The sequence below is a fragment of the Schistocerca gregaria genome, chromosome 3, assembly GCF_023897955.1.
Source record: "Schistocerca gregaria isolate iqSchGreg1 chromosome 3, iqSchGreg1.2, whole genome shotgun sequence".
Taxonomy (NCBI): domain Eukaryota; kingdom Metazoa; phylum Arthropoda; class Insecta; order Orthoptera; family Acrididae; genus Schistocerca; species Schistocerca gregaria.
Window position 1 is genome coordinate 468,637,203 of NC_064922.1, and position 10,368 is coordinate 468,647,570.

The following is a 10,368-nucleotide window of genomic DNA, read 5'->3' on the forward strand; positions in this document are numbered from 1 at the left end:
CCCCCTCACTCCATTTGCGAGTGGTACACGAAAGGAAATGGTTAACAGTGGTACAGGGCACCCTCCCACATGTGCTCTACGATGGCTTGCGGAGTAGGTATGGAGATGTAGATATTTAGACTGCAATCCATCACCCATGTTTTGCTTTATTGTCCCTTAGGCGATATCCCTGAAAGACCTCCAAAATGTTAGCGTTGAATTTCGGGTTGTTTGTTTGCCCGGATGTCCGAAAATGTGCCGAGACAAGCACTGCTCTCATTTAAGCAGCGGCTTTAAGAAACAAGGAACATTTTTTAGAATAGGGGCCGATCGTAAATCAATTTCTTGTGAATGTCTGTTTCTGCGACTAATCGATTGAACAACCTCCCAGTACTTATTACTGACATTTCGTAACTGGAAACATAAATAACTTTTACTATTGCACTGCAGAATATTAGTTTGAAAAACTTCATCTGCTATTTGTATAACTCTAGCGCGAAACATCTCATCTTCTTGAAAGATCCACATCCTTCATTACCATCTATTATGAGAGGTTTAAGGGAATTGTTTACCTTAGTAGTGAAAAAAGTGAATTCAAAATTGAAGTCACATTAAAACTGTTGTATATTTATTTCGAATTTTGTTGTTAATTTACATCAGAAAACCTGAAACTAGCTTCAAGGTGAGGTGTTTCACACGTATACAAGCATATGAGTGTGATGCTGCCCTCAGGTAATAGAGAAAAGTGCAGAGAATGCCAGTGGACTCTTCTGAATATGCAGCTGCTCGCTTAAGGCCAGTCACAAGCGTTGATGTGGATGTTCCAGACGAGTCCTGGAGCACAGTTCTGGTGAATGGCTACGCCATTGCTGCATTCCCAGAAGCCGTTTGGGTCTGACTCGTCAGCGTAGTATGTGGGTGTGGCCCCGTCGTGGGCGGGACACTGGGGGTCAGCCAACGTCAGGGTCGCCAACGCACAGAGAGCGAGCAGGATAGCCAGCACTGTAACAAACGACAGCAGAAAGATATTTGATGTGCCGCAACAACATTGCATGCAGAATGTAGCATATGCTATTCTCGAAAAAGAAAAATAAATAACACTTCGCATGTATTTGTTTGTTGTGAATTTTCATCACGGGGAATATGTAAGGCTATAATTTGAAAATTCAGTAGCAGGATCATTAAAGATGGAAAACTTGTCGAGTTTTATAATTATGCGCTGATCATCGACTTTTGTTCATAAAAACCAGTATACCATTCAACAGTTAGGTAATGCGAAAATTGAAGAAAACGTAATAGGTGACCAGAATAAAGTGCTGCTATAATCTAGAGGTTCTCGTACTTCTGGATATTTGCTGAAATACCAGAACAGAACACTGGTTAATGACAAATTTTCGCATGGAAGACTACCATGAGTAATGTTTCTGTCTACTGTTATAGCTTTGTTTCCTTTCCTAGAAGGCTCATAACCGTTTTCATTATCAATACAAATTTTGGATTTGTTTAGTTGTCCTCAAATTTGAGCCCTGGTAATTGATGAAGTTCTCTCTCTCCTTCAGTGCTATGATTTGGATTGGGATCGTAACATAGGTAATACAGAACCGAGAGCGTGGAGACGCAGGTCACAATAAAGCCTTTAAACATGGCTAACATCAATCGCCGTAAATAAATTTTTAATATATAAAGTATACAGCAAAACGGTTGCATAAATTTAACATAAAAGCCTCGACCCCGTTTCAAGACCAGTAAGGGTATCTTGTGCAGAAGGAAGTCACCTATGATGTCACAAACATATTATAAATTAACCGTCTAAAATGTCGAACAATAGGAAATATGGAATAGTAAAATTTATTTCACGGGGCGACAACTGGGCACTAGTAGCCTGATAAACGCACAACTTTATGAAATACGCAGCTGTTTAAGTAACACATCAGCATGATACATATTTAGATGTTTTAGACAAAGTGTATTTTATGTGGCTCAAAAAGCTGTGTAAAAGTTACGCTATGAATAACATAACTTTTTTAAAAATTAGTACGAAAATATGTAGCAAAAATTAATGAAATGGTTAATTACAAATACGTGCTGAGAATAAAGAACGTACTGTTGCAGGATATTTATCAAGATATTACAATAAGCAAAAGGAGGGAAAATACGTTTTAGATAGAATCTTCGAAACAGAATGTGGCACACAGTGCTGTCTGGTGTACAATTAGTAAAGAAGTATAGAGACCATAATGGAGAAAGAGAAACAATTCTTCCGATACTGAAGTGAATGGAAACATGGACTAAAGCCTCACGTAATAGAGAACAATTGCTTAAATGGGTTAAAGAAGCTTTTGTTTCGTAACAGTAGTTGTTAGTTTAAGATGACACGATCATTACTGATAATATGTCTAAAAATCTAAAGTCCTTCGAGACTTCACGTGTCCGGTTGTGACCAGATATTAATAAGTGCTCTGTGAAAGTACAGTTATGAATATTCGTACGTTGCTTCTGTAGCAAATATTGCTTATACCTTATGCTGAAAGCTCTACTGGTCTGTCCGATATAATACAACGGACAACTGTCCCAAGTAATTTTGTAAACTCCTGAGCCTCGCCAAGATTCAGTCGACTTTTTTTTAAATTGTGGATTAATTTTTTTTGTAAACTGGTATTTGTGTAAACAATTACCTTGCATCCAAATTTTTTTAAATAATAGACGTTGAATCCTATGCGATAAAATACCTAAGGAATGTGTTTAAATACATTTTTCTCTATCAGTATCTTCATTCATAACGTTACCAAGAGTAGTGATCCTTTTTTGGTTTTCGTTTAGAATATTTTCTACTGTGTTAATTTTATTATTAGACTTAATCTGAATTTCAGTTCTCTAAACTATTTAGAAACGTAGAGATTTAGAATGTCACGAATAACTACCACCAGTTGATAAGGCCGAACGTAACCATTTCCAATGACAGGTTCAGTTGAACCAGAGGGCGCATGTAAACACAGCCCACACCACCACCAGCTTCCACAGTGTCTTGTTAACAACTTGGGTCCATGGCTTCACGGGATCTGCACCATATTAGAACCCTACCACCAGCCCTTACCAAATTAAATAGGATGTCATCTGACCAGACCACGGTTTTCCAGACGTCTAGGGCACAAGCGATATTGTCACGCCCAGGAGAAGCGCTGCAGGCGATAATAACTCTGTCTTGGAACTGGTTGACTGCAAACGCCAAACATGGCGTAGGAACTATAACTTTACCTTGGAACAGATAGTGAGGTGTTTTGTATCAAGGCCGACTCAATTAGTGATACTGTTGCATACGTCGGTCGTCTGCAGCTGTAGCCCATTAACGCCCAATTTCACCTCACTGTCGTAACGGATACATTAACCGTACGTCCCATATTGATTTCTGCTGCTATTTCACGCAGTCTTTATTGTCTGTTAGCACTGACAATTCTACGCATACGCCACTGGTCTCCGTCATTAAGTGAAGGCCGTTGGCCACTGAGTCGGTCCTTACGAGAAATAAAGCCTAAATCTAGAATTTTCGGCACACTCTTGACGCTATAGATCTCAGAATATTGAATTGTCTAACGATTGTCGGAATGGAATATCCCGTTCCTCGTAACTCCCACTGCTATTCCGCGTTCCAAGTCCGTTAACTCCCGTCGTGCAGCTATAGTCACGTCAGAAACCTTTTCACAGGAATCACCTGATTACAACTGAGAGCTCTGCCAGTGCACTGCCCTTTATACTTTGTGCACGCGACACTATCGCCACCTGTATATGTGCATATCGGTATCCCATTACTTCTGCCACGTCAGTGTGGTCGTTGTGTTCTAATAGTAAGCCATGTAGTTTATTATAAAATGACAAAAAACAGTGCGTCAACTCCTGCACAGTATTTCAGATTTTACGATGATGAGAATTTTCCGATGATGAGTTCAGCTTATGTAATCCATTTTATTATTTGACTGTAAAAGCAAAAGTGTCATTAGTTTCTAGGGAGAGGTTTCGTGGAAGAAAATAAGAAAATAGAGGTTCAGTTTAAACTGCGTGCACAAAATGCTTATAAAACTCAATTTACCTTCCATTAGGTAGTCGGGCAACAAAGATACCATGGAGAAACCGAGTCTGGCTGCTCATTTACTTACAAAGAAACATAAGGTGCCGACTTTGACATCTAATGTGAGGTTGCTGCATAAATGCGAGAAGGGCAGGTTCCTCGTTCTCCTAGGAGAGCTGGAGATCTTTTGCCATCATAAGAATACCGACAGCAACCTGAATAATGATCAGGTCGTTACAAAAATGCACTGTTCTGGGAATTGTTTGAAAACTTGTTGCTAGGAAACAGTATAAGGTTTGACCCAGAGGTAACAAAGAAGTTTCGGCCGTCTTGCCAATATGTAGCAACCATCAGCATAATACTGTACGAGTATGATGGTTATAACATTGAACCTACAGAAATTTCTCTGCGTTAGATTAGATGCGTGTACATTGTTAATAACAGTAATTCAGTGTATTGTATTTATAAGTAAAAGCTGTTTGAAGTGACACAGAGACTAGTGCCCTCTACATCTGTAACGGAATGCCAAGTCATACCAACCATCCATCTTGCTAACATTTGGCGCCATCTACGAACTACTCAGTAAATAAGAGGAACAACATACCTGTCATGATGTTTAAATAAAGGGAAACGATAATACAAAGATAAAAACATTTAAATCAGATCAATTCTAATAGTTACATACAGCATGTGCCTTCTTGTGTCTTGTAAATAAATTTTTAAGTTTTTACCCATCTGACGTTACATACGTGTTTCAAGAATAAAACAACTGACTCACAAGGAGTGAACCTGGAAATTTTGTTATATTTTCTATGTTTACTGGCAAATATTGAAATAAATCGGACAGCAATGTAAAGAATTTTACTTATGTTTTATTTTATGTAATTCTCATGCAAATTTGAAGTTTTTTTTAACTCCTTAAATGTTATATATTACGTAGTTCACATAGAGGGGGCCATACAAGCAATCGATGTGTTCTCCACACAGTTCACCTTCTTTATACAGTAGTATTCAAAAAACTGTGACTTGACGCCAGAACAATAGGGAACTGACTTGCATCGAGACTAGAAAACAGTGGTATAAGCCATATAGGTTATGCCATGAGTTGTAACAGTTTATTGTATCGCCTGACTATGTACTTCTTGTATCTTTTAGCACTGATAATAGCTATGCACTAGCCGAAATCTGGATTTGCCAAATGAAACCTGAAAAAAAAAGAGGGCTACTGATTGCCGCCCTCTGTAATTTATAAAGCTTCTAAAAATTCTCATTTTACTTCAGCTCAAAATTTGCTGAACTGCTAACGTGTTTTGCGTGTTTCAGGGAAAACGAAGATGTTTTTAACTACGTTAGAATGAGAATGAATTCTGTCAAGGAACTGGTCTGAAGAAATAGCAATGAGGATACTTTAGAAGATACCAAACTTCGGATGTTTTCAGCAATGAACTTAAGCGCATGGAGGTATAATAAGGAAAGACACCATTACAGACATAGGCTCCACATTGCTTTGACGGCGATGCCGCCCTGTTGGTAGCGCATAAACAGTCTCCTGTTTACAACTGCTTCTTGTGCTTATTATATCTCCTGGTCACGCACCGTTGCTTTAAGCAGTAAATATTACAGAGCTTTCATGAATAATACGGCTTCGGGGAGGCAATTTAAGATGTTTTTATAGTCTTAAAAGGCATTCTTGGTCCAGTAGTACGACGCATGTGGCCTCGTTAATGTAAGTTTGTTGCACATTTAGAAGATCCAAAAGACGAAGTATGTGATGTGAAGAGGCTGCTTTCGCAGTCGAGCATTTTCCTTAATACGAATTGAAGAAAGATGTTCCGTTCATGTCCTCTTCCAGAAGATAACAAATTTTGCTTTGTCAGAACGGTTTATATTATTTCCGTTTCACAGCGTTCAGCCAAAACGCTCTTTGAATTACACTGTCACGAAATCTAATGTCAGATTACAGAAATAAAACCACTATAGTAAATGTAACTGGCGCTTCTAAAATTCATGTATATAAGACAAAACATCGCTTGATCGAGACCACTTTTGATTGAAATGAGATATCTTTACACTTTATTATCAGAACAGCTAGAAGTTAATGTTTGGACCTACTACAACGGCGGACGTCGGCTTCAAATTTATGACATCATGACATCTCCGTGCATCAGCGACATGGGCCAGCGATTATTTGCCTATTTTTAACGTCCATGAAACTTTTTCTCTATGAATCACCACGGCAATCACATTAATTAAAGTAGAAAAAGTTCATGGTTAACACAAAAGACAGTCTAGCAACCAAAGGACAGCAATTTTTTAAACATTGGGGTGCCCATTACCTTTGCGTTCTTTTAGCTATAACACATTTATCATCTAATGTGGTCATTTTATTTAATCTCTTATCAACAATTTTTCTTTGAACAGTATTCGTTCATAATTAATATTGTTGCGAAATTCACTTTGATAAGTGCTTCAACGTAACCTTTTCTGCTCAGAAACCTTACTGTGGTCTCATGTCTACTACGTGAATTTTACAATGAACCCTCTGCCAGGCACTTTATTGTGAATAGCAAAGTAATCACGTAGATGCACGTAGATGTAGATGCAATATCACATTCCACGTAAATGAGTTTACGAAACGGTTCCTCTTCTTCAGACCAAAATAACATTCTTCGATGAAATAGTGGTATTTGTTTACTTAAAGCAATTACTTATAATAACACACACAGTATCAATGGGTTTACTAGCTAAAGTCATCTGCTTGTTGCATTTCCTTAGACGACTTTGATGCTGGCAGTCTCTTACTGTGTATCATGATTATAATTGTATATTTATTCTGGTGGTAATAACATATATTTGATACATTTTTTAAAGAGAAGATGAAACTATTAGAAGTACGATATGGAAAGGACACTAGAAGGTTAATCATTTTTAAAGGAGCAAGAAACATTAGGTTGCGGCTGAAATAGCCATCTAGGAAATACGTGAACTCGGAAATCCAATGAAGAAAATAAACAACTTCTATCGATATGTGTCAACAGTGGGAAAGCAGAAGAGTCAGCTTTTCTGAAAGTGTAAACAGTGCTTTCCCAAAAGAGAAAAATATACAATACAACAAAGTGAGACGATACAATCGTTAGTTCTCTAGATTTGAAGACGTCACTGCGTCGATATTCCTTTGTGATCATCATCTTCACCGACGGTTGTAAAAAAGCAGATGCCACGAACATATCTTTTCCTTCCTGGTGTGATTGAATAAGTACTTGGGTGACCTCTCTATGATTCAGGTTAGCGAGGTGGTGCAGTGGTTAACACACTGGACTCCCATGCGGGAGGACGACTGTTCAAACCAGCGTCCGGCCATCCTGGTTCAGGCAAATGCCAGAGTGGTTCCTTTGAAAGGGCACGGCCGATTTCCTTCCCCATCCTGCTCTAATCCGATAGGACTGATTACCTCGCTGTTTTGTCCCCTCTTCCAAAGCAACCCATCAGCCAGGTATTGAAGTTTAATCTTCCAGTTCACTTCTGAAAGGAAATGTGGTGCCAGATTGGGACTTTACTGTGTACATAAGAGGGTGCAAAATATAGATTTGGACAAAAACAGAAAACTACTCCATTACATTATACAGACAGAAAGCAAGGCGTGTGTCAACAAAGACAATATTAACGGCAATTAAAGCATCCTAGTTAATGAAAAACAGGAAGGGAATGTGGAGATTCGTAACCATTCATGTAATCCAGTAAACTGTGGAACTCATTTCACCTACGACTGCGAAATACTCGCAATCGGATCTTAGAAATATCGCTTTCCTTTCTCGCAAGCGAAATATCGCTTACAAATAATTCTTCTAGGATAATAATAGCTTACAGCTACGCATTAAAGTTGATCTCTCTATTTCAAACGTAACTGAAAGCATATACTCACCCTTCATATTCAGAAGTTCGTACCACGTCCGTGTAAAGGTAAACAGGTAGTGTACGTCTGAAAACGGCTCGGCTCATATATGTATGAAGGGACAATACTTAGCCTTGAACGGATAACAGTCACACAGCTGTTCTCGCAATGTCCAACGACAGCTGTGTTCACACAGGTTTTAGCCAGCAGGAGTCGTGACTTACGTAACTGCCAATAGCTCAGCAATATTTTTTGAAACTAGTGCTTATTTCTGAATAGCGATTGATGTATTTGTATAAATAATTGTCTATGTTCGCTTGGGATTCTCTTGCTTTGGATAAAGCGGAAAGGGCCTCTGTGTGAAGGTGTGAATATGTGAGATATCAAAGAAATACAAAAGGTCATGGGTCCCGCAGGGCAGTCGTACATTGCCAACCCTATGGCCAGAAGTAATTCAAAGTTTACCAATTCTAGCAGTGTATCCTTGTCAGCAGATGCTTTTTGCTAGTCTAAAGGGTTATCTCAGACTGTTTGAAAGCAGGTGAAGTTCGTTACCGTAATCGCCTGTATTCTGGCGAAGAAAAAGCTGCTCCTTTGTGCAGCGGCAAATTCAATAGACGTTGCAATCAAAAAGTCGTTTGAACCTGAGACCATGAAGTAGTAAACAATGTTTGCAGACCACAGGGCAAAGGGACCAGTGAAATTGACTGTGCACGATCCACACAACGTATAGTCTAAGAATCCGAGTTACATCGACCGCCCCATATCGAGCTTCCTAATAAAATGAATCTTTTATAAAATATGATGTATAAATAAAGGCCATACGATCATTTCATTCTACGTGCAAGGGTTGCCGCGCCATATCCCTGCACAGCTATTTTTAATTAAAAACTGTTTAGCTGACTCTTTTCGGTAGTTGCTATTATGTTGTTTCGTAAAAAATTTAACATCACGAAAGAGCAAAATACGTAAATAAAACGTCAAAGTAAGGTTGTCTACCTGTTCCATGCAAAAACGAAAGCTTTCCGGGTGCACACACATCGGGTTTCGTTATACAATCAGAGGGAAGATGTACATAATTTTGTTGCGAACACGATAATATTCGGTTGCCTTGATATAAGTGGGACTATCTTATGATAGTCACGATTTTTAATTTTCGATAATTGACTTGGAGAGCATGGCGCGGCGGAGAAAAACTGAATCTACAGATCCATGCGGTATGGAGAGACGCAGAACGGTAGCTGCGAGTGAAACATGTACTGAGTAAAAGAGAATGGGCATGCTCATTTCTCCCGGTACTAGAGAAAATCAGATCTACTACACCATGAAGAAACAATTTGGAGTAAATAATATTATCAGTTTTGACTTCTTCGGGAAGCAGATGTGCTCAGCGTTTGTATCTGTTTCAATTAGTCAGTCGCAAATGATGTTTATATGCTACCCGGATTTGCACTGTCTGGCCATCTTTAGTGCAGTAAATGTAAGTTAACACATTAAAACAATTTACGTATGCACAGTCCCAACTGCACTACACACACACACAGACACGCACACACATACACACACACACACACACACACACACACACATGATGTATACGTTGCAACTTTACTTCAAAAGGTAATCGGGAAAATACAGGGTGAGAATTATTGAACTACATGAAAAAAACCTAAATTATGGCGTGCACACACTTTATTCAACATGTAAACATCACAACAGACATTCGGATTTAGGTTATGACATGTTAGATATGCCTGACATCATTGGCGATGATGTGGCGCAGACGAATAGCTAAATTCTGCATGACCCGTTGTAGTGTCGGAACATCGATGCTGCCGATGACCTCCTGTATAGCTGTTTTCAGCACAGCAGTTGTTTTTGGGATATTGCTTTACACCATGCCTTCAACATAGCCCCACAAAAAGGAGCCACATATGTTTAGATCCGGAGAACATGGCGGCCAATCTAGGCCCATGCCAGTGGCCTCTGGGTATCCCAGAGCCGGAATGCGGTCCACAAAATGCTCCTCCAGGACAACAAATACTCTCCTGTTTCGATGAGGTCGCGGTCAGTCTTGCATGAACCACACATTGTCGATATCAGGATCACTTTGGAAAATGGGGATGAAATCATCTTCTAAATCGTCACGTACCATTCGGTAGTCACTGTGCCATCAACGAATACCGCACCTATTATTCCGTGACTGGACATTGCACACCACACAGTCACCCGTTGAGAGTCAAGGGAATTCTCGATCGCGAAATGCGGATTCTCAGTCCCCCAAAATGCACCAATTTTGCCTATTGACGAACCCATCCAAATGAAAATTGGCTTCAACGCTAAAACAAACCATGCATGCGCATACTAATTCCCATCATGCCCCGCGGCCAACCGACCAGTTTGAACGCACTAAAGCAAACCATTCAAAAGTTAT

General features: G+C 39.4%; 1 long non-coding RNA gene across 1 annotated transcript; it reads right to left on the minus strand.

Moving 5' to 3' along the window:
- Positions 1–579: 579 nt before the first annotated feature.
- Positions 580–8,031, minus strand: LOC126354632 (uncharacterized). The gene is made up of 2 exons (XR_007565362.1): positions 7,965–8,031; positions 580–981 (listed from the first exon to the last, which is right to left on the minus strand). It is a non-coding gene; the product is annotated as an uncharacterized LOC126354632 (long non-coding RNA).
- Between the last annotated feature and the right edge of the window lie 2,337 nt (positions 8,032–10,368).